This window comes from Mytilus californianus, unplaced genomic scaffold (assembly GCF_021869535.1).
Source record: "Mytilus californianus isolate M0D057914Y unplaced genomic scaffold, xbMytCali1.0.p SCAF_6, whole genome shotgun sequence".
Classification (NCBI taxonomy): domain Eukaryota; kingdom Metazoa; phylum Mollusca; class Bivalvia; order Mytilida; family Mytilidae; genus Mytilus; species Mytilus californianus.
In genome coordinates this window covers 17652475-17680098 of record NW_026262712.1, presented here as the reverse complement: position 1 = coordinate 17680098, position 27624 = coordinate 17652475, and the positions used below count along the sequence as shown (strand labels likewise).

General features: G+C 33.5%; 1 long non-coding RNA gene across 2 annotated transcripts in view; it reads left to right on the top strand.

Annotated features, from left to right (window-relative positions):
• The window catches only part of LOC127705785 (uncharacterized), an 86797-nt gene that overhangs the window by 32393 nt on the left and 26780 nt on the right, over window positions 1–27624 (top strand). The window contains exons 1-2 of one of the 2 annotated variants that reach the window (XR_007984032.1): window positions 12217–12258; window positions 12954–13088. This is a non-coding gene — a long non-coding RNA (uncharacterized LOC127705785). Of the gene's footprint in view, window positions 1–12216; window positions 12259–12953; window positions 13089–27624 lie in introns of those variants that run through there. The other variant, XR_007984031.1, reaches the window with a different exon arrangement.

Genomic DNA, 27624 nt, shown 5'->3' with positions numbered 1-27624 from the left:
TTGACGCGTGTAATAAATGGCCATTTCAATCTACTGGAACGTATTTAATTCAAATATAACATTTTTTTTTCAAAAAGATATAAAAAAACAACTTTTGGTTTTTGTAAATTTCATTATGCAATTTTGAAGAGAAAAAAGATAATTTAGATATTAATGGTGTATCAATTAATTATAATACTAATGTTAATGAGTAAACATTCAGAAATTTAAGATCAAGTGAAATATCATGTCCCTGCACCAAAAAACTTTTAAACAACAATTTTACTGCCAATAGTTCATCTGGACTTAAATAACTTCATGTGCAAACCGCAACTTAACAAGATTATTATTTTATCGACCTTTTATATCATCTTTCAAGTATAAGGTTTCCAACTTTAAGTTTTTCTCTGTCCGAGCGCAATGAGAGGTTAACTCCGAATGTTCGATTTTGGAGAGTGCCCCGTCCTCTGTATGCAAAAGATGATGTACTCATAAGTTTCCTGTTGCAAAGTAAAATTTCTGTGCCTATCAAACACACCATTTTCCCGTTGGCAGTTCAAATGATCACACTTTATCCAGGTCGACCCGCTTTACCTACACTTTGTCCTCATCCTGGATATGCCATGAACTATTTGCCAAGGGATTGTAAACAACGACAATCCTTATAATTAAAGTTTTCCAAACGTATCTATACATGGCCATTTTGGGCTATCCTGCTCAAAGCCTAAATCATTCTAGTAGGCAGGGAACTTGCACAAATGGAAGGGATGCTTTATATTTCAACGTGTTTCAAATTATCATTGAAATATTCATATTATCTGTAATAACCCATATTCACTTTATATGAGATACATGCTTATGTGACAAACACTAATAATCCATGCAAATATAATAGTTCTACTGTTTTATCAACGAAATAGGAATGAGCCATTTAGAAGATAATTTTACAAAATAGGGTGGTACAAAACACTATCCTGCTCACAGTCCGAATTTTACTTAACATTGATTGGAGCAGGATCTGCTTATCTTTTCGGGGCACCGAGATCATCCCCAGTTTTTGGCGGATTTCGTGTTGCTCAGTCTTTAGTTTTCGATGCAGTGGTTTTTTGAATTTGTCTTTTCATCGTCTTCCTTTTTTTTGCCATGGTTTTGTAAAAACACCTTTAATTTTATAGATGAATTTATCCTGCACGTGTTATAAAAAATGAAAAACATGTTATAAATTTCATTGCTTGTCTGGATTTACCTTCATCAGGAATGCTCAAAGCCGAATATTTGAATACCAAGGATGTATAAGAACCGAAACAGTTGAAGAGGTATATTAACAATATGGACCTAAAAATAGCCAAATCCATCTAATGTCAACTTTGCCTGAGGGAGTTGAAACCTTAGTTTCTTATAATTTCAAAATTCATTAACGGACAATTTTAGAAAGGTTTGTTATAAATCATGTCAGTACCGAAGAAGTGACTACTGAGCTGATGATACCCACAGGGACTGATAATAACAAGGACAGTCAAATGATAGTTTGATTTCAGTTTTAGTTTGTCCTATTAGTGGGATTTTACCCAATTTATTGATAAGTAATATGCGTTTACCATTTTCTTATCATTTATTTTCCCATAATGAAATAAAACAATAATTGCAAAATAGAACAAATTGCTTTATCATTCTGTTTCGTTCAAGTATCGAAAATCTATTATTAGAAATATAGTACATCGTTACTAGGCGACGGGGTATAAAAGGAGCATAATGGTGTCTACAAAAGGTATAAAGGGAGTATATTGTGGTCTACAAAAGGTGTAAAGGGAGTAAAATGTTGTCTACAAAAGGTATAAAGGGAGTATAATGTAGTCTACAAAAGGTGTAAAGGGAGTATAATGTTGTCCACAAAAGGTAAAAAGGGATTATACTGTTGTCTTCAAAAGAAAATTATATTGAGTAAAGCCTATTTGTCTTTACAAAATGGCTATATATATAATAGTATTCATTTTATCTAACAAGGTCAACCCCACACACTCCTGCATTCGAAAATATGATTACCGATCAATACATTTGAATTGCGAACATTGCACTTTTAAAATTCTTCACATCAATTATTCACGCAATTCGTAGTGTGTTTAACATTAAAAATATTAGTGAAAAATTATCTTAATTGATAAAAGCTCTTCAAATTGAAAAGCTATAAAATATTTATGGCAAATAATGCAATATACCTGCTACGCTGTTGATTAGACAAATGTCATACTACTGACTCAAGACCACATTATCCAATATCTAAACACAAAATCAAATGTTACAAGCTGGCAATCCTAGAGAGGACAAATCATCGCTTTTGTTTCAATTAGTAACTTCACAAAGACGATAAAACCAAACATTATTGGTCTACACAATTGGAAAATAATCATTAGCATTTAAGTGTTTACGATGAAAATGTGATATAGTTGGTCTGGAAAAAATCACAATGATCTAATAGCAAGTGTTAGAACATCTCACATTTAACTACTATATTCCATATGTAAATCATCATAAGGTCAGTTATTTCTTAAATTGAGGTCAAGGTCAAAAGACAACGCTCAGATGACAATGCATTGCAACAAATTCACATATCCTTTTGTTCAAAATTATTCAAACCTTTATAATTCTAATATGATTTGCATATCTACAAATTGGATTTCTTCCCTTGGTTTACACTTCGATAGACCATGTTACCGAAACTAATTTCGTAACCTTCATTGTGATCTATTCATAAATATTCGTAAATAGTAGCCAATGTACCAAAAATTGTTAATCCAAAATTGCAAATGTTTGGGTTAAGAATTACCAGGATTAAACACATTTTTGTCGAGCCTTCGACTTTTGTCGAAAAAGCGAGACATAGCGATGCTACATTCCGTCGGCGTCGTCGTCGTCGTCGGCGGCGTCCACAAATATTCACTCTGCGGTTAAAGTTTTTGAAATTTTAATAACTTTCTTAAACTATCCTGGATGTCTACCAAACTTGGACAGAAGCTTGTTTATGATCATAAAATAGTATCCAGAAGTAAATTTTGTAAAACAAAATTCCTGTTTTTCCGTATTTTACTTATAAATGGACTTAGTTTTTCTGCCAGGAAACATATCATTCACTCTGTGGTTAAAGTTTTTAAAATTTTAATAAATTTCTCAAACTATCCTGGATTTCTACCAAACTTGGACAGAAGCTTGTTTATGATCAAAAGATAGTATCCACAAGTAAATTTAAAAAAAAAACCCTGTTGTTCCGTATTTTACTTATAAATGGACTTTTTCTGCCAGGAATCATTACATTCACTCTGTGGTTGAAGTTTTAAACATTTTAACAACTTTCTTTAACTATCCTGGATTTGTACCATAAATGGTTTATGATCAAAAGCTAGTATCTAGAAGGAAATTTTTATTAAAATTTTGTACTTGTTTATCCATATTTTACTTATAAATGGACTTAGTTTTTCTTCCAGTTAACATTACATACAGTCTGCAGTTAAATTTTTAGAAACATTTATTAGATTCATAAACTATCCTGGATTTTTACCAAACTTGGACAGAAGCTTCTTACAATAAAAAAATTGTATCGAGAGGAATATTTTTATTAAACTTTTTCCTCATCTCATTTTTGTTGAGCCTGCGATTAACAGCAAAGTAGGCGAGACACTGGGTTCCGTGGAACCCTTTCGAATTTTTTCTAGATGTTATTGATGTGTTAACTGGGTCGCTGACTTCGGACTTTTATTAAGTTTGTGAGTTAATCGCCCAAGTTTACACATCAATAACCTCTAGAAAAATGTGGTTAATCCTTTTATGAATAAAAGCAGACGTGGGGATATCGACAACGACACAAAAAACAAGAAAAGTCTGCACACTATCTTCAACAATATAATGGTGTCTATACAATATGTGGTATCATCCGAGTCCATCAAAGACCTGGCAGCAACACAAAAATACTTAATCTAAAATACAGAGCAATACTTGCAAAATAAGATCAAGGTCATACAACATATACTAGACGGATTTGAAATGTCACTGTAATGAATAAGACATCTAAGGATTGAATGCTTCTTTTTTGTTACAACAAATCATCATACCAAATAATGTTTACTTGTAATAAATATTTAATGACAAACACTTTTGAAGAAAAACTTAACCACGTAAAGTTCAGATGAAAGTTGCAAACAAAGTCTTATAAATAAACTGTTCACCAAAGTAAAAATGAGTATTTCGATTTATTGATTTTACATGACTGAAACATTTGAAGGCAGCAAGAGACTAATGGTTGAGACATTTCAAGGCAGCAATAGATTATCGACTGAGACATTTGAAGGCGGCAAGATATTAGTGGCTGATACATTTGGAGGCAGCAGGAGATTATTGGCTGAGACATTTGGAGGCAGAAAGAAATTATTGACTGAGACATTTGGAGGCACCAAGAGATTATTGGCTGATACATTTGGAGGCAGAAAGAGTTTATTGACTGAGACATTTGGAGGCAGAAAGAGATTATTTACTGAGACATTGGAGGCAGAAAGATATTATTGACTGAGACATTTGGAGGCAGCAAGAGATTATTGACTGAGACATTTGGAAGCAGACAGAGATTATTGACTGAGATATTTGAAGGCAGAAAGAGATTATTGGCTGATACACTCTGAGGCAGAAAGAGATCATTGACTGAAAAATTTGAAGGCAGCAAGAGATTAGTGGCTGAAACATTTCAAGGCAGCAAGAGATTATTGACTGATACATTTGAAGGCAGCAAGAGATTATTGACTGATTTATTTGAAGGCAGAAAGAGATAAGTGACGGAGAATTTGAAGTCAGCAATAGATTATTTACTGAGACATTTGAAGACATCACACGATTAGTGACTGAGACATTAGGAGACAGCAAGAGATTATTGACTTAGACAATTGAAGGCAATATGAGATTATTGACTGAGACAATTGAAGGAAGCATGATATTAGTGATTGGGAAATTTGAAGGCAAAAAAAGATTAGTGACTGAGACATTTGGAGTCAGCAAAAGATTATTGACTGAGACAATTGAAGGCAGCAAGCGACAAGTGACACAAATATTTGAAGGCAGCAAGAGAATACCGACTACTAGTAAGACATTCGATGGCTTCAAAAGATCAGTAAATAAAATATTTGAAGGCCGGAAAGGATTATTGACCGAGAAATTCGATAGCAGCAAGAGATTAGTGACTGAGATATTTGAAGGCAGCAAGAGATTAGTGACTGAAACATTTGAAGAGAGGCAAAGGATACCAAAGGGACATTCAAACTCACAAGCTGGAATAAACTGAAAACGCCATGGCTGAAAAAGAAAAAGTCAAACAACAGTACACATAACAAAACTTCGAAAACCAAAGACTGAGCAACAGCAAACCCAACAAAAACTGGGGGTGATCTCAGGTGCTCTGGAAGGGTAAGCAAATCTGCTCCACATTTGGCACCCGTCGTTCTGCTCATGTAAGTACAAACCCGGTGATATGTCATATTCGGTAGGTCACATTCGGGTGAAAGGGACCGGGATAGTATTTACGACAATTGGAACATATTCGTCGTCATCTTCGAAACAGATATTCCATAACGGTCAAGCAACTCGTGATGGGGTCCGTAAAATTTATGAAGGGATGATTTCAGCTTCACCACTTGGAACTTTTGGTTTAATAGCTTCCTTGTGAGAAGCAACCCTCTATCAAGGAAACCATGATAAGAAATACAAGCCCTGGAATATCGTATCAACTGCGAGATATATACTCCGTATGCATGCGCTTCTGGAATGCTGCTACATAGAAATGAAAAGTTCACAATTGAGAAGCTGAAATCATCGTAAAGTTTTGTTTTCAACCGACCCTCATTGTCAATTTTCAGATGTAAGTCAAGATATGAGGCAGACTTAACTGTATCTGTTGTATCCTTTATCTCAAGTTCGATGGAATAGATGCGTTCAACATAATTAACAAATTTTGAATTGTGTAGTGAGAGAACATCATTTAAATAGCGGAAAGTGAAATTAAAGGATACTGCTAACTTCTTTTCTTCTTCATAAGAAGTTCCTGTATGAAGTCAGCCTCATATGAATAAAGGAACAAGTCGGCAAGAAGAGGAGCACAGTTGGTACCCATAGGAATGACGATTGTTTGTTGAAAAACACGTCCTCCAAACGTAACAAATATGTTGTCAATCAAGAAATCAAGCATCTTGATAATCAGGTTCAGAGAATTTTTTGTTTGAATCAGAGTAATTTTTTACAAAATACGATGTATCCCTCCCTCAGTCAAGAAACTTGTATCTACGTTAGCCATTCTTTTTTATGAAACAAAGCATGACCAACTCTTTTAATTTGTCTTTTGGTATGGAATGGGGAATACTTGTGTAAAGTGTGGAAAATTCAAATGTTTTAATACTATTGCAAGATGAAGAGTCTTAGATTGTATGTACTCTAAAAGATCTTTGGATTTTTTTTTGTATCCAAATCTGATTCACGCCACCTCTAGAATAGGTAGTTTCACAATAACGTTGAAGGTCGGCTTTGATTGCTGATAAAATTGATGTTAATAATTTAGAGGTTTCGTAGAGCACTTGGAAGACCCAGCAATATAACGTTGTGTGTAAGGACACTTATGAAGTTTAGGTATCCAATACAGTGAAGGAATCCAGTTCGTCATCTTTGGTTGAAAAAGGAACATAGAACAGACATATGATTATCCAGGATTTCCTCCTTGGTAAGTGTCGTGGGGGTATATGTTGAGGTTACAAGTGAATTGTCAATACCTAATTCATTTATCAAGCAGTTTATGTAATGTGATTTACACACAAAAACGATGTTGTTTGGTGATTTATCTGCGGGGAAAACAACATATTTGTCATGGAGGTAGGACAGGTGCTTTGCAACATTTAGATCTTAAAAGATTGATATTGCATAGATATTCATAGACCCATTCAGTTTTTTAATTCTGATTTGTATCAACCACCTCGCAGCCTTAATCTATTTGAAAAGAGTATCTACGTCTTCTTTCTCGCATTCATGTGAAGCGCAGTTTATATTTCGTGTGTAGTGGAGTGATGTCGTAAAGTCATGGGAGGTGTCCGTTGTTATTCTGCGGTTTACATGTTGTAATGTACCATTATATTATTTATTTATGTTTTTCTCTGTGCTGAGTGTTCTTGCAATTGTTTGTATTGTATTCCTGTCACGTAGTATTGTCATTTTAGCTGTAATTTTAACTTTGTCATATAAGCGGGAGGTTTGGCTAGCCATAAAACCAGGTTCAACCCACCAATTTTTTTAAAATGTCTTGTACTAAATCAGGAATATGGCAGTTGTTATCACACAGTCCGTTTCTATGTATGATGGCGTTTACTTTTGTTGTAGTTCAGTGTTTCTGTTGTTCTGTTGTTTTCCTCTCATAGTTGATGTGTTTCCCTAGGTTTTAGTTTGTTTTTGCTTAATCGAATTATGAAAATTGAACAGCGGTATACTACTGTTGCCTTTATTTAACCCGTTGCCTGGCAGAATCCTCGACTGAATCCATCAGTATTTTGAAGTTGTGTTTCCAATTGATGAATTTAGGCTCACGATATTTTGAGTCCTTGGATAACACATTTCGCAGAGAAGAGTTGTTGACAATGTTTAGGACACCAGTAATAACGTGGCCAGCCGGATTATATATGAATGGGGAACTAGAAAAGGTGCAAGCAGGAAGTTTAGACTTGAAGTGGTCAATATTGAGATCCTGCATCACGTGTTTGTGATTGAAAGTTTTAGTTGCAATTGATTTGGTATAGGTATAAGAAATGATAGGTACAGACTGATCTTTAAAACAGGGAGGTATTTTCGATTGAACTGATTTATGATGAAGGATATTGCCCAATTTCATGGAATCGAGATCTTTGTTGGCAAAGGAAAGTTTTAGAAAGGATCTTTTCTCCTTTTCATCTTTTTCTAGCGAACTGGTAATGTAGCAATATATTATTGACCAAGACATCGAAGACAGTAAGAGATTAGTGGCTGATACATTTGAAGGTAGCAATATATTATTGACTTAAAGATTTTAAGGCAGCAAGAGATGATTTACTGAGACACCTGAAGGCACAAATAAATCAGAAAATGGAATGCTGATTTTTTTTTTAAGATTAACACGAAATGAAAGCAAATGACCTCCATATTTTGCATGAAGCACGGAAACTCTCTCTTGCTAAAACAACTATGGTCAATTGCTTTCATTCCGTATAAATTTTACAGTTTTTCGAAAAAATTATTGTGATATATTTATATCAATTATCCATATTTACAAAATATATTGTATACTAATTCCAAATTTGAGAATTTGAGAATTTTTAAAAAGCATAACCGCTAACACGAAGTATCGGAACAATGCGAAAAATATTGTAGGTTAATTAAATGGGCGGAGGTAATAATTTAATGAACTTGGGTTGCTTTCATACAGCATGGGTTGTTTTCGTACAACATGGTTTTTTTTTGTACTGCATGGGTTGTTATTTTTAATAAGAAATGAAACCAATGAAGAAAAACCAAAAAAAAAAAAGAACGAAAAATTGTCTCTTTTGTCGTACATTTTTGTATCGTGCTGGAATATCCAAATCGAGACAAATAAAAATACAGCTGTTTAAATTAGATTTATTTTTAAAGTCGGTTAATTGTTATTTTTCTGTATTAAATGAAATTTAGACGACCTTAAGTGTGTTGTCCATACACTGTGAATTGTATCAATACAAGAAGAAGCCTGCTGTTAAAGGGCGAAAATGGTTCCCAATGAAGTACCTACAACCTGTCTATTACCTATATTGCCGAAAAGTACATTAAAAAATTAAAAGCTTTAATCATCTCATCATAGTTCCAGTATTTATTTTAAGCAAATTTACCTTTTTTATTCGTAAGGCCTAATATGAGTTGCAGCAAATACATATGCAATTATGTTCTTTGAAGGACAATTTGCTTGAACAAGAAAAGATTGTGTGGAAGTATACTGTAGAGAATTGATTGTAGGTAATAACGTCCACATCATTGCTTGTTTGTAATTTTGTGCTGCTGCATCGATTGTTGGTAATTCCGCCCTGCAGCATTGATTGCTGGCAAGTTCATCCACAGCATTGATTGTTGGTAGTTTCTGTCTACAGCATTGGTTGTTGGTAGCTACATCCTGCAGCATTCATTGTTGGTTATCACGGTCTGCAGCATTGATTGTTGGTAGTTACGTCGACAGCGTTGATTTTTGGTAGTTTTTGTTCACAGCATTGATTGTTGGTAATTTTCGTCCACAGTATTGATTGTTTGAATTTAGGCCCTGCAGCATTGGTTTTTGGTAATAACACCCTGCAGCAATTTATTGTTGGTTATTACGGTCTGCAGCATTGATTGTTGGTAGTTACCTCGACAGCGTTGATTTTTTTTGTAGTTTTTGTTCATAGCATTGATTGTTGGTAATTTTCGTCCACAGTATTGATTGTTTTTTTAGGCCCTGCAGCATTGGTTGTAGTGAATAACGCCAGCATTGGTTTTTGGTAATAACGTCCGAAGCATTGATTGTTGGTAACTACGCGATTGTTGGTAACTATGCCCTATAACATGGCTTGTTGGTATGTACTCCCACAGCATTGTTTGTTGGTAATTACGCCCTGCAGCATCGATTGCTGGTAATAACGCCCTGCAGCATCGATGTTTGGTAACTATGTGCTGCTGCATCGATTGTTGTTAATTTGCACCCTGGAGACAAAATTGATCTTGATACTCAGAGGAACTATGTGAAGAGTTAAGAAGCTTAAGCATTGGCTCCGATGTATGATAAGATGAGACAAATAGCAACAAGGTACTAAATCCAAATGAAGTAAATTTTACCAACTATAGGTTGTCTGTTTTTAATTCTTTGTTCATTTTATTGCAGCTTCAGCAACAGCATGGTTATATAATATCACTTATTATCTGCAATTCCTCCTAAGCTTTATAAACTTCCATCCATGTAACGGCATTTTAGACCTATCTTTTTTAAATTATGTGTATTTTCCATACTTTGCTGACATTTCTATACTTTTCGTTTTTTTGTGTGTCTTTGTACCTTCCTTCCCTTCTTGGACATTAACTACTGTTCAATATCGTGGGAAAATGTTATCTTCTTTCCGTAAGCGGGCACCGTAACCTTTTTGACTATCGTGCCACATTTTTGAGTGTGCACATGAAAAATTTAGAAATGTAATTTTTAAAAACCTAGGTGCAATTTATAAACAGGTAAAACACGTCATTTAGTTTTAATGACGGAGCTTACCCTTAAAAGAGCCAGGACTCAAATCAGGGATAGTACAGTTAGGCAATCTTGTGGGAAAAGATAGCAATTTGAACAATATTGTTTTGTTTGATGTTTGCTGTAATCCCACCAACTTAAAAAAATCTCATGTATCTGGATTATCAAAGCCCCGACAGCCCCGAATACGAAAGATGAAGTGTAAACAACACAGTCAGAATAGAATTTTCATTTTTTCATTCATAATGGACCATAACACCTTGCATTGCCAATTATTTCAAAATAAAACAAAAGCTATATCTAAAACAAAGGATTTATGCATGTACCAAACTTGAGATCGGCAATATTGCCTTTGTTTTTTAAGAAAGTCGTCAATGTTATTGTTTTGTTAGATAAAACTGTGAATTGACAGTGATGCTTTTCATTATAATTGAAAGATAAAACACAATTATTTCCCGACTATCCTTAAATGAATAATCATTGAAGAGGATAACAAACTACAGTTTTGCATGTTCAAATACAGTTTTGCATGTTTTTTAATCATAATTATTTATTCGGGTATCAATTAAATTTGATGAGCCTTGGTATAAATTTGGGTGGGTTTTCTGGAATTGAATTCTCTTAATCTAGTCAATTTTGCTGTTTTAACGACATTTAATGAAACTTTTTGTATTTGTATTTGTACAACCCGTCAAAAAAGGATGCGGAAGTAGTATACATAATGTTCAGTAGTTGTTGTTTGTTGATGTGGTTCATAAGTGTTTCTCGTTTCTCGTTTTTTATATAGATTGGACCGTTGGTTTTCCCGTTTGAATGGTTTTACACTAGTACTTTTTGGGGCCCTTTATAGCTTGTTGTGCGGTGTGAGCCAAGGCTCCGTGTTGAAGACCGTACTTTGACCTATAATGGTTTACTTTTATAAATTGTGACTTGGATGGGGAGTTGTCTCATTGGCACTCATACCACATCTTCTTAAATCTGTATAAAATCCGACACTGATGACGGAAAGCTCATTTGGAAATCGTCGTGTTTTCAGAATTGTTCCCGAACTAACCTAACCCGAATGATTCAGTCCCTTCCCGTAATCGATCTCTCCTACTTAGGATGTAATGAAGTAATCGTAGATCAGCGGAATATAACGGCTGAATTATTCGAGTTAGAACTAACCCAAACTGAACTATCATAACAACAGGTTGCACTCTACTTTTAGGGTAGATAACCATTTTGATTGATTTGATCTAGACGACGAAGAAGCGACACACAAAACAGGTCTTTTCGTTTAGTATTAAAGATATCACAACTTTTGAGTCTATGAAATGTTAGAAGTAGATGAAAATAGATTGCAACAAATTAAAAAATATGAAAGATATGTGTTTGAACTACCCTTGTAACAATGTTACAATAGTAAGAATGCATGAGCAAATATTGTTGTTATTAAATAACTTACTTTAAATAAACAAAAATAAAGATATTGTATGAAAAAATATTTACATTTTTACTTTAGGAATCTAAACCATAAATTTGCCTATAAATGTCTTTTGATATGGATTTTTGCATGATACATACTTTTTTTTATTTCACGAAAACAAGTTCACTTGATAGGAAAACCAAGAACTATTACTTGCAAAAAAAAAATAATAATTAACGAAACTGATAAGTTTTTCATATACCGATGTTTTATTTTGTTATAACTATTTGTATCGAATGTCATATACACCATTGTTTTAACGTCTCTGGAGCTGTTGGTTTATTTACATAATGTCATTGTTTTTGATGTTCTAGTCATATCAAGTTTGTCCCTAAGGAAGACTGCTCAGTTAGCAAGTTTGATTTTCAAAATGTTCTGTCAGTAAACCATATAGTTCTATTAATTATTAATTGCAATTTTACTTTGTCACTGACAAATGACATGTTATATCTAATGAATTAATGAATTATTGTCATGAACGCTTTATATAGGATGTCGTTTCCTTCAGGATTGGGATTGCTCTAAATAGCAAGTATATATATTGTTTTTTACGAAATTTGTCTGATTTTTAGATATCTTATTTTGCTATTTAAGCTTTTGATGATGTAAATTTCGCGGGAGATGTAAACCAATCTCTTTGATGTACTGTGGATTCATTAATAATCGTTGGATACCAATTTTCGTGGGTTTCGTGGGTACAGGGGAACCACGAATTCAAATGTTCAACGAATAACATATTTTGAATAGGCTTTGAATACAGAGATTGAAAAAAAAACACGAAATCAAATATCCACGAATATGCAGGTTTTCAGCAATCCACGAAAATTGATATCCACGAAAATAAATGAATCCACAGTAGGTAAAAAAAAATAATTAAGAGGATTCTTCAATCATTTGTGCTACCATCTACGTAAGTTATGATGAACTTATTGTCTTCATTATTATTATTTTCTTTATTTCAAATAAAAGTTATGATTGATAACTTAACGAATGACGGACGTTAAAGGTCACTCTAAGACTTTTGAATCCTTGGATGAGTTGATATGGTGAGCCATTCTCGTACTTTTGAATTGCTATAATGTATCATTAACATTTAACTTTTCTCTCTTGAGCAAACATTATGCTATATGCTATATTTATGTACATCGTATATATATTTAAACACAATTCAGTCAACTACATCATGGCTATCACCGAAAATTCTATTTCCTTTTTTTTTTTTTACAGATATGCAACAGTGTATATTGGTCTATTTGTGCTGCTTAATCATATCATTATTCGGAATAAGCTCATCTTTTTATATACGTCCAATGATGGCTACAGAAGATGACATAGATTTAGACCTTAGATTAATATTAAAAGGTAAGCTAAGTCGATTTATTCCTTTCAAGGGTTTTTCTTGTTGCATTATATTACTAGTACATGATGTTGTCCTTGTGTTAACTGATATTCTTTACATGACGTGGAAACGGCATTAGGTAATATTGCGTTTTTAACTCATATAATGTTAAAGTAAAACAAACCATAGATATAGAAAATGTCTATTGTTTTGGACATATTAAAGAAATTGTGCACGTCATATAATGCCTACTTCGAACGACATTTCTATTTTGCGTTTATGTTCAAATATATTCGTTTGAAACTGATTTTTGTGCGCACAACACATTTTTCTGGAATAAAGTTAATCATGAACAATCAAGACAAAAACGTTTTGAAATCAGAAATATAAATGCCAGTGGTATAAAAACGGTCCTAAACAGATGAACCCTTACCGTTTAAGATAAATATTGCCCGTTTGAGTGGCAACCTCAGTTTTAACACAATTACATAATTTATAAATTGAATATCATTCAAGTGCTATAACACTAGATATTTTATATCCAGCCAACCAGCAGCGGTACCGTCTTCTAAGATTATTAACGGGAAATCATTTGTTTAGGACAGACAATCGAACAAGTGTCAGAGTGTATGCTTTTGAGGGGAAATTAACAATTGAGTGGCGTTTGGAAACGTTGGCAAAATAATCAATTAGTATAGAATTTGATTATTGAGACATAAAATGTAATAATTGTCTAAATAAACAAAAAACCTCTTTCTTGTTTTCGATGGAGGGAAAACATAGGTATAGATTGCGGTGAACTTTTGTTAATTGGATATTTTAAAGACCCTATTAAAGGATAAACTTTATTTTGTTTGGCTAGAATTAATGGTTTAGCGTTAATTTCAAATAATATTCATAAACAAGCGATTTTACATTTTCAAATTTTCAAACATGATACTGCTTAAATAGCTCAATGAAAATTCAAAAAATATATCAACACTAAAAATTTGCATGTAAGGAAAGTTTAACTATATAAATTTGAAGAAGGTTAAACGATCAATGAAAACCGAATGGTATCCATAAGTAATAAGCAACAGTCACAGGCAAGATCCTTTTCGTCTGAAGGTGTGAAAATATGTGGCGATATAGTTATCAAAGTACCATGTTGTTCAGCACACAGTCTCCCAAAACTAAGTATCCCTTTCATAAAGTAGCAAATCAAAAAAAAAGGAAAAAAGGAGAAAAACCTTAAACTGACACGTTAAAATGTTCCTTCTGATTTACTTATTATGACTGAATTTATATTAAAATTCATGTGGTTAACATCTAAATACAGGTATGATCAACCATGAAAATGATATTGAGGTCAGATGAGACCACTTTAATTTCAGTCATATAGCTCATCAACTATTTCGGTTCTTAAACATTAATGGCTTTCAAATATTCCGCTATGAGCGTTCTTGCTGAAAGTAAATCAAGAAAAGCGTTTTATGAAATTTATAAAGTTCTGTTTTCATTTTTTAAAACACACTGACATTGATTCTAAACAACACATATATTTACCTATAACTTATTGTAAATTAGAATCTGAAGTAAACACAAAAACTTTACATAATCAGTAAACGATGAAAATTATGCCAAGATAAAGAAAATCCTGTTTGATGGACAACTTTTCTTTATAATCGTCTTATAGACTATATAAGAGATGACCCGTAGCCTGAAGTAATTGAGAAAAAAACTCATCTATCATGAAAAATATAGCAATGAACCTTGGAAAGGAGATCAATGTTTGATTAACCATGTCAAAAAGACATGGATACCGTTCAAAGGTTCCATAGCTCAAACTTTTGCTCATCTCTTACTTGCAGTAATCACATTAAACGAATCTACTGCTCCAGATGCACATTTCGGTAATTAGTGTCTCTTTAGTGATACTCGATGCCAAAATGTTTTAAAATCCCAAACCTCATACCTTTTATTGGTTTTCGAATATTAAGGTGTATGCGTTCCAGGTGAAATAAATAACACTTATCGTTAACTTGATATTTTTGATTTAGAAATCAAGAATTTTTTAATCCTACTGCGGAAATTTACCCAGAGAAGCAGCTTTACATTAATGTGATAAGAACGATAATAATCGTTTTTTTTTTCTTGTTTTGCATACTTCTGTTCAAACGGTAGATTCTATACTAAATTTCACGTACGACAAATTAGAGGCAACACAATATTATATGATGTTTAGATCTCATAAATCTATTAAGATGATACACATCAGAGAATAACGACAACAAATTGCAGGAACTCAAAAAGAAACGAGATCGGTTATAAATGTAACACCCGCCTTGCGAATCCATTGTCAGTCAAAATGTAACAATCGGGTTCAAACATAACTTGTAAAATTACAGATAAGACGGCTATTCTGATGTCTAAAAAAATATATGACACTAGTTAGTTGAGATTTTCAGTAAGACAAATCAAAGTTCAAATTATTTTACTGCTTTTCAAATCTAAAAAAAAAACATTATGAAGATACACATCAAGGTAAAAAAAAACTGAGGCAACCGCAGGAACTGAAATAAGGATCAAGACCGTTTGCTTCGACAAGGTACTAGTCTTTTGCTTTACAAAAGTATGATTTCCAATGAGACATCTATCTACCAGAGTTCAAATGACGTGGATATAAGCAATTATAGTTCATCGAACGAACTTGAACAATGAGAAAAAATCCCATACCGTGTAGTCCGCTTTAAAAGGCCCGACATGGAAAATGTGAAATGTTTTTTTTTATGAAAAACAAATACGACACATGAACCTATGAATACCATGCATATACTTGTACTTTGACCTATAATTGTTAACTTTTTATATATTGTGACTTGGATGGAGAGTTGTCTCATTGGCACTCAAACCACATCTTCTTATTTATATATATACCATCTGCCAAACAAATCCACACTAAGTCAAAGTTTCACAATCAGAAATCGGACACAATCAGGAAATATACAGATCAGACGACTATTCTGGTTTGTAAAGAATGGATATCGCTAGCGAGCTAAGATAAAGACACATCGTATTGGTCAACCAATTCGTGATGGGTGCAGTAAAGCTTATGTGATGTTGATTGCAGTATTTCTTTCTTATTAATCTATCGGAGCAGTATTTGTGTTAAGAGCACATCTTAGTTAATGAAGTCGTTATATTGTGAACATACAGGAACAATACGTTTAACTTGCAATATGTAAACGCCATGCGATGGGCGCAGAGAGTATGTATATTGGCAATTTGAAAATTGAGATTCTCACGTGTGTCATAAATTCTGATATAAAGTTGTCCATCTATGTCAACATCAATTAAAGGAACGAAGAATGAAGCAGACCTACCAGTTTCGGTAGTATCCTTAATCGCAAGTTCACTGAGATGAATGATATACAAGCACTCACTGAAATTTTGGTTATTAAGTGACAGGATATCATCAATAAATCTGAAAGTGAAATTAAAGATATTTGCATGATGCTTTTCTCTTTGTCTTTGATAAGATCCTGTTTGAATTCTAATTGATATTTAAACTTTGAAAATATGTTTAGTCGAACATATAGACGAACAGGCTTTTTATCGTTTTTTTAAAAGCAAATAGGAAGGACTTATGATTTTTTAAAATGTCACATTAACCAATTATGTTAATTGGTTGCCCACCCATGTTTGCCAATATAACGGAAATAGAGACAGCTATCATACAAGTGGAAAGTTTAGCTAGCTACAAAACCAGGTATAACCCACCACTTTCCTCGGAAAATGCCTGTTCCAATTCAGGAATATGACTTTTGTTTTCCTTTCGTTACGATGGTTGATATAGTCGAGCGTTTGATTTTGTCAGGTTTTATTGACTTTCGCCGTTTTGAGTTTACTTTGAAGTTCGGTATTTTTGTTAATATTTTTTTATCGTGACAAATGTAGGGCTATATACAGAATTCCCAAATTCGCTCTCCATTCCAAGTTCTTTAGTTTTAATTTTTCAATTTATAAAACGTATAGTTTGAGGCTTTGTCTGCTGGAACAACAACATATTTGTCGGAGAAAATAAAGCATCAACTACCTCAGGCTCCTTGAAAGGAATATAATACAATGGTCTCATGGTATATCGTAGTTTTTGAATGCGCGTCTGAATGCATGACCGAGCAGCTTTATCCACTTAAATAAAGAGTGCAGTTTGGGTTCTTCCTGTTGACTCTTTACTCCATGTCTGTCATAGTTGTCAAATGCACTTATCAGTAATATAAAGTTTTCTCCCAGTTGATTGGATGCAACATTCGATATTTGAGGCCTTTGGCTAAGAACATTCTCATTTGTTCATTGTTTTGGATGCCAATTTCCTCGGACATACATGACCAGCGAGGCTATTTTTCTATTGGGATGATGAACAAGAGCAAGGGTTTTTGATTGTACATCCTTGCGGTTAAAGGTTTTTTTTATCCCCTTTTGTATTTGAAAATTTTGGATTTAGGTTTAGTGTAAGTTTATAAAATAACAGGTTCTGTTTATTCTATAAAATAATCATGTATTATTTTATTTACCGTTATTTCTTGGAGAATATTGTGAATATTAATAGCACCTAAACCCTTTTCAGCAAATTCTACTTTAAAACAAATACGTTTTTTAATAATTTGTGGTAGTATTTGTCGCGGGTTTGAATAGCCTGTGGTTAGCAATGTCCATGATAATTGCAACCAGTCTGTACTTAGCAATAACAGAAGTGATTTGGGTTTCTTGAAATAGTGAATTTAGCTTTGATATTGGTATGCCAAACAGTTTAGAACAAATGTGGTAAACTCCCAACGTTTTTTGAACAGAAGATAACAAACCATCCATAGACATGGTGAGAACTACTGGTGGTGTATACTGTCGATAAATTTTCTTCCTTATGCGTCGAACATAGGTGATAAATACTAGTAGTTATATTAATACATCTGCGACTAGACAAAATACATACACAATTTTGTTCTTATATTCATAATGAGTAGATACAAGTATTCCAAATTATCCAACCCAGAAATGTTCTCTTTGTCAATTTGTTAATTTTGTATGCCAGACTCGTGTTTCGTCAACATAAGGCTAATCAGTGGCGCCCCAAATAAAACTGTTTGGAGGCTATATCAAAAACGAAGTTCTTGAGTTTTAAAACCAAAAATTTCGAAAGTTTGTGCCAAATACGGTAAAAGCAATCTGTACCTGGGGGTAAACAAACCTTAGTGTTCAACATTTAAGATGCAGTAAAATGAACATATCAATGAAATTTCATGTCAATACAAAAGTGTTGACAACTGGACTAGTGATACCCTCGGGGACGAAGCGTCCGCCAGCAGTGGTATCGATCCAGCGGTTGTGAAAACTCATCAAAGATACTAGGCTCCTAATTTTGTAAACCAGACACTCATCAGTGGTGCTCGTATTGAAACAGTAGGAAGGTCAAATCAAATACAAAGTTGAAGAGATTTGAAATTCGGAAAGTTGTGCCAAATATGTCGAAGGCAAACAATGTCTTCGGGTAGAAAAACTTAAGTGTTTCGAATAATTAAACATTTGATACAGTAAATTTACAGAAAATAAACATATCAATGATATTTCATGTTAACATAAAAAGGGTTGACTTCTTGGTTGTAGATACCTTCGGCGACGAAACGTCCACTAGCAGTGGTATCGAACGTGTTAGCGATGAAATGTACACAATATGGGGTCATTTGTTGAAAGATAGATTTTCTCCATAATTCTTACTTCCATAAGAACAATTGAATCGTGATGCTGGTTGAAGTGTTTATAGATACATTTATTATTATCGTCATCATTAAACATTAGACCGGTGATTGGTTCTTTCGTTTAGTCGTGTTTCACCTATATAGATCTGTTCACAAAGAGTAACAGTCCGATTCAGATCCTCGTGACTTCCTTTATTGTAACATTTAGTTGTCAAGTAACTTTTAAAACAGGTATCAGAACTGAGAAATCCAAAGGTTTTACAGTTTTTACGATTGCATTTAAAAATGAACAGTTTTGCAAGTTTCATTGAAATCTAATAAATCTGAAAGTTGCACAGTACAGGGAAAATATTAAAAAAAAAACATATCTGTTGTTTTTTCTAGCACATTGCTGAATCTTAAGACTGAGCAAAGGTCGTATTCATTTCATCTGTAAATATAATCCTAGACCACCTATATTCTTATGTAGGATTCGTTTTTCTTGAAAACATCAGATTATCATCTTTTATCCTGAATGATGTGTCATCAAGAATATTGGTTCTTTGTCCAGAACTTTGAATGCTATTAAACTACCGGCCTGTTAGAATCCTCAGGAACAGCAGATATCCCGACCCTATGGTGATAAAGTAGAGGTAGCCGTAGTTTACCGATGTTCACATCTGAAAAATCTTTTCAGAAGAACAAGTTAAGGTGGATAGGGGGTCTTCACTAATATCCATAGAATTGTTTTAATAATTTGTCAAAATGTAATTTATATCATGTCTATTTCAAAAAATATTATAAAAGTATAGGTCACCGGGCTTTTTTTTACGCTACAGGTTCTGCAAAATTGTCAGATTTTAAATAGATTATGCATGGAAAACACAAATAGCGCTAATGATATGCTTTCAGATAAGAAAAAGAAAAAATAGGGTCATCGGGCTCGTTTTCTTGCTACATAATAAAATAGGTAAATTCACAACACAATCTATTATAAAAGTTACTTTATCTGAGTTATCTCCCCTTATGTGGCAAAGTGGGAAAAAAAATGAATCAAACAAAAATATTCTGTTTTTTTGTCAAATACAGCCGTAGATATGATAAAACACATAATTTTCTATAGTTACACGAAAAGTCTTACACATGAATTACATACTACTCTCAAAATTTGCACATTTCATTAAAGATACAGACCGATTGTTATCTGCTATTTCAAAATCCAAGATGGAGGAAGACACCCCAGCTACCTTAATCGACCGTGCGAGGGCTGTATAGCCAGTCAAGGTCGTTAAAAACTCCCATCATCAGCTACCTTAAGGGGAAAAAATCGGAGAATCGCATAAACCCCAAAAGGAGCGTATCACCCAGTATAGTTGCTAATTTGTCTTATATTTGTGAGTTAAAGATACTATTTTTCGTTCCCTGTGGTTAAATTTTCTTTTTTTGAGAGAAATGTTCATTTGGCCATTTCATATTTCCCAAACTTGCTGCCAGTGTCTTATGTAACTATTTAGGTTTCATTGGGTGTAATCTATGTTTAACAGGGAAATAATTAAGACATCGATTTCCAAGTCACATAATACCACAAACCTTGGCTAAAATCTTCCATCAATTATAAATTCGACTCTACTTGTATAAATCTGATTACAAACGAAATATCATATCCTAGGGGGATGTTGATAACAGAGCTCGTAAAGTAAGATACGATACATTTAAACATATTTGTCATTTGAATGAACTCGTTCGCAAAGGTAATCAATTTAAAATTGTAGAGAGATCTTTGAATATTGTCTCTATCGGTGTTAACATTAATGTTTTTGATAGTTTGATACATCACTACATATGTATTTCTATCTATTTTGTCATTGTACAAGGTTATCGATCTCTCACACTGCTTCTGTTATGTGCAAATATATCGGTTAAGTTATAATTATTTCTTTTAATGTTTCAATTATGATTATCAAATGTATTTGTCTTATTTTTAGCGTGATTAAATATGGCTCTTTCATATTAGTCGCCAAATGAACAAAAATATGACAACAGCCAGTTTTTTTTTTCAGTTTACGGTTATTGAAAAACTGACATAATCACGAAAATTTAACGTTGATCAATTAGGAATGAAAATGAGGTAAACGAGGGACAAAGGATACCAGAGGGACAGTCAAACTCATAGGTCGAATACAAACTGACAACGCCATGGTCAAAAATAAAAAGACAAACAGACAAATAATAGTACAGATGACACAACATAGAAAACTAAAGACTAAGCAACACGAACCCCACCAAAAACTCGGGGTGATCTCAGGTGCTCCGGAAAGGTAAGCAGATCCTGCTCCACATGTGGCACCCGTCGTGTTGCTTATGTTATTACAAATCCGGTAAATAGTCTAATTCGGAAGGTCACATTCGTGAAAAGGGAAGGGTATTGTAGTTACGACATAAGGAACATATCCGATATCATCTGTGAAATGGTTATTCCATAACGGTCAACCAACTCGTGATGGCGTCCTTAAAATTTACGAAGGGACGATTTCAACTTCACCATTTGGATCTCTTGGTTTTATAGCTTCCTTGTGAGCAGCAATCCTCTATCAAGGAAATCATGATAGAAAATACAAGCCCGGGAATATCGTATCAATTGGGAGATAAATACTCCTTATGCAGGCGCTGCTGGAATGTTGCTACATAGAAATGGAAAGTTCATAATTGGGAAGCTGAAATCATCTCTTTTGTCGTAAAATTTTGTTTTCAACCGACCCTCATTGTCAATTTCTAGATGTAAGTCTCTAGTTCGATGGGATAGATTCGTTCAACATAGTCACCAAATTTTGTATTATTTAGTGAGAGAACATCATCTTTATAGCGGAACGTAAAGTTAAAGGATATTGCTAACTTCTTATCTTTCTTCCTAAGAAGTTCCTGTATGAAGTCAGCCTCATAATAATAAAGAAACAAGTCGACAAGAAGAGGGGCACAATTGGTTCCCATTGGAATTCCGACAGTCTGTTGAAAAACACGTCCTCCAAACGTAACAAATATGTTGTTAATCAAGAAATCAAGCATCTTGCTAATGTCAGTTTCAGAGAATTTTTTGTTTGAATCAGAGTGATTCTTTACGAAGTAGGATTTATCCCTCCCCAAGACAAGATACTTGTATCTACGTTCGCCATTCTTTTTAATGAAACAAAGTTATACCAACTCTTTCAATTTGTCTTTTAGTTTGGAATGGGGAATACTTGTGTTAAGTGTAGAAAAGTCAATTTTTTAATACTATTGCAAGATGAAAGAGTCTTAGATTGTATGTACTCTAAAAGATCTTTGGAATTTTTTAGTATCCACATCTGATTCACGCCACCTCTAGAATAGGCAGTTTCACAATAACTTTGGAGCCCGGCTTTGATTGCTGATAAAATAGATGTTAATAATTTAGAAAGAGGTTTTGTGGAGCACTTGGAAGACCCAGCAATATACCGTTGTTTGTAAGGACACTTATGTAGTTTAGGTATCCAATACAGTGATGGAAGATCCAGTTCTTCAACTTTGGTTGAAATTCCAAAGGAACATAGAACAGACCTATGATTATCCAGGATTTCCTCTTTGGTAAGTGTCGTGAGGGTATATGTTGAGTTTCCAAATGAATTGTCAATACCTAATTCATTTATCAAGCAGTTTATTTAATGATATTTACACACAAAAACGATGTTGTTTAGGGCTTTATCTGCGGGGACAACAACATATTTGTCATGGAGGTGGGACAAGTGTTTTGCAACATTTGGGTCTTTAAAAATTGACGTAGCGTGGGTATTGATAGACCCATGTAGTTTCTTAATTCGGATTTGTATCACAGCCTTAATCCATTCGGAAAGAGTATCTACGTCTTCTTTCTCGCGTTTAGCCCATTGCCTGTCATAATCCGCGACTGAATCCATCAGTATTTTGAAGTTGTATTTCCAATTGATGGATTTAGGCTCACGATATTTCGGACCTTTGGATAAAAAATTTCGCAGGGAAGTGTTATTGACAATGTTGAGATCTCCGGTAATAACGTGGCCAGCCGGATTATATGTGAATTGGGAACTAGCACAGGTGCAATCAGGAGGTTTAGACTTGAAGTCGTCAATGTTGAGATCCTGCAAAATGTGTTTGTAATTGAAAATTTTGGTTGCAATTGGTTTGGTATAGGTATAAGAAATTATTGGTACAGACTGATCTTTAAAATAAGGAGGTATTTTCGACTGAACTAATTTATGATGAAGGATATTGCCTAAGTTGACGCCATCGAGACCTTTGTTGGCAAAGGAAAGTTTAAGAAAAGATCTTTTCTCTTTTTCATCTTTTCCAATGCGAACTGGTTTGAAAAGTCTGTGACTTGCAATATCCGAAATGATAGCTGTAAGTTTGTATTGGTTTGAATGTAAAGTTCTTGTCAACCCTAATAGAGGAAGCCAACTTAATAGAACAAGTTCCAGATATCGTTTGGTAATTTGGTCGTCAGGTTGCTTTCTCAATGACGTATACCACCAGATATTATCTTATCCATATTCTTTACACCAAATATTCATGACTTATAACTTGTATTTAAAACAGACATTGTCAAGAAAATTTAACGTTGACTAATGAACCATGAAAATGAGGTTAATTTCCGTAGAACCCTGTCAAATTGATATGTACACCGTGTAATCATTCTATTTGCAAAATATAGTCTACTTTTTCTGTATAAACTTAATTACGAAAACTAAACACGAATTAATGAACCATTGAAATAATATCTTTTCCAAACGAACCATGTCAGACAAATATGCATACCCTAAAACCATTCTATATACCAAATATAGGTACCTAGTATTCAATGTATAAATAACATTGATTTCTTTTCTACATAGGTGACCTTTCACTATTCGTATCTGAGGTATCCTTGTCTGGTAGGAAATATAACTTGCAGTGATATTTTTATACCAAATACAGTAGACTTAATACGTCACTGTGTGCATTTCAACCAAAAATGTGCGTAATTTCAGTCAACTCACTAAAACCTACCCAACAAAACACTTTTTTGAAACATTTGAATAATGTATTTACAATATATAATAGTTATATAATAGTTAAAAAAAACTTTTTCCATTTTAAAGAACTTGTTTCATAATTTAATATTGCTTTAATTCAAATGTCAGTCTACATCGATATTTACAAAAAACTAGTGTTTAACAGACAATGTATATGTTCTATTTGTCGTAACCACAATCCCGTCCTCTTTTCCTCGAATATGACATCACCAAATGAGACCTATCACCGAATTTGTACTTGCATGAGCAACACGACGTGTGCCATATGTAGAGCAGGGTCCCGGAGAATCTTGGATCACGCCGGCTTTAAAGTAGGATGGTTGTTGCTCAGTTAGCAGTTTTCTATGCTGTGTTTTGAAGATTGTTAGGTCGTTTAACGTTTTTTGACATGGCGTTGGTAGTCAGTTTGTTTTCGACTTATGAACTTGAAAATCCCTTTAGAATTTCCGCCGTTCTCTTGAAAATATTTTGTTTTGTTCAGAAGTTTGCTTAAGTTGAAGACAACGTCGTTTTTTATTCAATAAAGAATCTATGTTTAATATCTAATAAACACAGAATTATATGTAAAATGAAAAAAAAATCATTCTACTGTTTATCAAACAATTAAAGACGAATTTTCTTAACTTTTTTATTCGAGCGTCACTGGTGAGTCTTTTGCAATCGAAGCGCGCGTCTGGTGTACAAGTTATAAACCTGGTATCTTTGGTTAGTTTTTATTTTCATTGTTCAGTCTACTTGACATAGTTCAATAAATTATAACGAGAATAAAGAAAACCCTGAAGTAGAATTAGATATAATTTAAATTTAGAAGTTAGTATCTAAATTGCAGTAATATGAAATGTTAATTCCGTTTGAACCTAAATTGTTATTGTAATAATGCTTAAAAAGGCAATAAGATTGCTGAATTGTATAAGACGAAAGATGTATAGAGTTTGCGACTTCGTGAGTCTAACATTTAGTCATTAATCAATCAGTGGTATAGATGTCAGAAAAAATAAGAAAAGCAAGAACAACAAAAAAGAAAATAAGGATAAGAAAAAATTATCAGATATATTGGCGTTTATACTTGAAGCTAATTCGTATATGACCCTGACCTGCATTCTCAAATGTTGATTATTCCTATTTCCCATTTCCTACTTAATTGGTAATAATAGACTATTCCCTTTAGTAATATTTAACTGCTAAACATAAAAACGATAGGACGAAAACTTTCAACGGTAAACTATAACGGATTTTTCAAGTGAGTAGAATTGTTGATGTTTTCAACCCAATAACATGATAAAAAAATTCCACTGTCGGGCTGGTTTCAAAGTCTACAAATTTGTAAGTCTTCAAATATGTGCACTGCTCCTTATTTAAATAGTCATGTTCTTTGCTGTTTGTTTATAATGGTGACGTTATGCTAGTTGAAAATCACTATATTGTACAAAAATGTCACTGTAGGCTTTAATATATATTTCTTTAATTCAAATTAAACCGCATTCAATGATTAATTTTGCTGTAGGCCTGAAAAAAACTGAAATTGAAACTTTCTATTGTCTGTTATAAGTATATAGATGCATTCGTGTGTAAATGAAAGGGTAACTATACTCCGAAATAACTTATATTAGTAAGCAAGTCTGTTTCGATCTTAATAGTGTTTTCTCTTCTCAAAGTGTCTAATATTTACAATATTTCATATTCAGCATGTTGTGCTTACATGTATTAGTGGAATAAACTTTACTTAGACTAGAGTGCTCGGGCGTATGAAAAAAATTTAAACAGAAGAAAAAAAAACGAGAAAAGCAGGTCAAATTACCCCCTGAATTTCTTTCATACTAAAACCATTTAAGAAAAGTCTTTCAAAAAATGAAAACAGCACTTTATCAATTTCATGCGTCTGGTGCGCTTTTCTAGATCTACCTTCAATGATGTATAACAACCGAAACAGTTAAAGAGCTATATGTCCAAAAAGGGCCAAAAAAGTAATAGGGAAATCTATCTGAGGCCAAATTTGCCTGAGGGAGTTCAGTCTTCGCTAAAGTTACTTTACCACAACCTCATATGTGTATTTTTTGAAATTGTAACAACAGCATGTCGTATTTCAAAATCATTAAAATAATACATGCTTAAATGACCCAAAACTGCAGTTTTGAAGAATTTGGCAAACGTAACTGTCCCAATTCAAGTCCGTTGACGGACAACCAAAAGACAACTAAAAGATGGAATTTTTGTTTACTGATTAGTCATCAGTATGAAATAGTAGAATATAAATGCACATATCACTCTGTCAGACGTGATGTGTATCATTTTCTACAAACGTTATAGATACATCTAGAGAAATAAGGCAAAATTCACGACAAAACGACGATCAGAGTTACCCCTACCTCGAATTATGCTCAATTTCTCTTTAATCTGTGCATTTTATATGGAAAGTAATTTAGAACAGAAACCAGATTGTAATTTGTATATGTTATGCATGCAACATAATGGGTCATGTCTAAATGGAAGGAACCGGTTTTGCAAATGTGTTTGACCCGCTTTCGTTTGGAAAGTTTCACAAGACAAGATCCGGCTTTGTAAAAGAGTATTATGTAATTTTGAAATCCGACATCTTAGAGGCGATTTGCAAAATTTTTCTTAAGGAGACAACCTGGTGATTATTTAGCGCGGAAATTCTTTAGACGGTGACGGGGAAGGAGGGGGAGAGCTGTTGTTCTTGGAATATTTTTGTAAAAAGAATTTAATCTCGAATTTTGTGATAATGGTTTGTTTTTATTTACATTTTGTTTTTTACTTTTTTTCTTAAATATATATATTATATATATAAACAAGTCTAAATTGAAAACAACCTTCAAACCTATGATTGCGTTGGATAAAAACCGCAATTTTTATACGTGTGCATGCAAAACAAATTTCTTGGTATAGGGGTCTAAATACAGCACAAACAACATTTTCCAAAGGACCAAAAAAGCGAAAAAGTATATTTTAACAAAACGCATTTGACTAGCAGGTCGAACAACGGATGTTCTTAAACCCTGCTGACTGCCATTGACGATTGCCAAATTAACGGATCACTAGATGTAACAAACTGGATCTTAACTATTAATTTAATACCAAACAGAAAACAATAAACTTGCGGAAAAGATGGTATACCGCAAACAAAAGGTGCAAATATTAGTACACCATATCCGGACTTCGACAATTAATGTCTCTTCAGTGATTGTAGGAATCGAAACGGTATTTGGAAGACCATATAATTTACCTCAATTTAGGATAGACTCTTGAATTTTGAACAGTCGAAATAGGATGAACGGATCATATAAACCCGAAGGCAAATATAATACAAGCCCAAACGAAAAAATATAAACAAGTCTAAATTGAAAACAACGTTCAAACCTATGATTGCGTTGGATAAAAACCGCAATTTTTATACGTGTGCATGCAAAACAAATTTCTTGGTAGAGGGGTCTAAATACAGCACAAACAACATTTTCCAAAAGACCAAAAAAGTGAAAAAGTATATTTTAACAAAACGCATTTGACTAGCAGGTCGAACAACTGATGTTCTTAAACCCTGCTGACTGCCATTGGCGATTGCCAAATAGATTGATCACCAGATGTAAAAAAATGGATCTTACATATTAATTCAATACCAAACAGAAAACAATAAACTTACGGAAAAGATGGTATACCTCAAACATGAGGTGCAAAAATGTCTACACCATATCCGGATTTCGACATTTAATGTCTCTTCAGTGATGTTAGGAATCGAAACGGTATTTGGAAGGCCATATAATTTACCT